Source organism: Eptatretus burgeri, chromosome 22 (assembly GCF_056783735.1).
Source record: "Eptatretus burgeri isolate ZD-2024b chromosome 22, Ebu_testis_v1, whole genome shotgun sequence".
NCBI classification, from domain to species: domain Eukaryota; kingdom Metazoa; phylum Chordata; class Myxini; order Myxiniformes; family Myxinidae; genus Eptatretus; species Eptatretus burgeri.
This window is the reverse complement of record NC_140982.1, coordinates 596,256-597,272: the sequence shown is the minus strand read 5'-3', so window position 1 is coordinate 597,272 and position 1,017 is coordinate 596,256. Positions and strand designations below refer to the sequence as shown.

At 40.1% G+C, this 1,017-nt stretch overlaps 1 protein-coding gene across 2 annotated transcripts in view; it reads left to right on the top strand.

The window, feature by feature from the left end:
* Positions 1–838: 838 nt before the first annotated feature.
* Positions 839–1,017, top strand: part of LOC147008005 (uncharacterized) — a 7,890-nt gene continuing 7,711 nt past the window's right edge. The window contains exon 1 of one of the 2 annotated variants that reach the window (XM_085865908.1): positions 839–1,017. This exon is cut by the window's right edge and continues 485 nt beyond it. The gene's annotated coding sequence lies outside the window, so the exon portion shown is untranslated. The other variant, XR_015053700.1, reaches the window with a different exon arrangement.

Sequence of the window (1,017 nt, the reverse complement as noted above, 5' to 3'; positions counted from 1 at the left end):
CATAACTGGTGAGGGCTTGTGTTGCATACTTTCACCAATTTCGATGTTTCATAATAGCGAACGTCGTGAGCTTCAGACTTAACGCGTGCACATGAGAGAATAGGAAACAACAACAACAACACAATACCCCTGACGATTTCGAATCCGTGTCGTTGGCTATGACCCTTTTGCTTCCGGTTGTTTTTAAACGCTGTGCGGTGTATAAACACGATTGGGTTTTATTTCTATCGTGAATATTACTTAACGCGTGCACATGAGATAATAGGAAACAACAACAACACAATACCATGGCAATTTTGAATCCGTGTCGTTGCCTATGAACCTTTTGCTTCCGTTTTTTTTTTTTGCTTCTGGTTTTTTTTTGTTTCCGGTTTTTGTCATGGGGAATGATGCATGCCGGGAGATAAAGGCATCGTCGGAGACAAGAAAGACCCAAATATCAGACATGGTGTATATTTCCTCCACTGATTTTAATAAAGATATCTCCCGCATCATCAAAAAATAATTTTTAATCGTGATTTACGTTATTTGATCGCTGATCCCGAATCCAGGCCGAAGTAACCGGAAGTTGCGTATACAGTTGTGAACAAGTTATAGGTAAAGTCAGAAGCGAATGTAAGAAGAATACTACGTTCGCTTCTCGGCTTTGCCTATTCCATATTAATTTCTGTCGATAAATCTGCTTGGGAGGGAACACGGGTCACAAACTACTCCAGAAGAAGAAGAAGATTAGGAGGAAGAAGAATGCTCGCGAGTATTAGCTCCGCCCACCAAAGTTTTTTTTGTTGTAATGCCTGAAGAGCTGATTATAGAATAAATATTTCATCGATTTATACAAACCGTTTCGTGTGGTTTTAATTTATGTTGAAAATAGTAATCTAACTGTGTGGAAGGAAATATCAGTCATAAAACAACAACAACAACAACAGTTGAAAAGATAGAAGTGAAGAGGAAGAAGAATCCCGACCGACGGTTTGTTGACCTCACCGATCGAGGCTGCTCCAGCTCGTGTTCCCG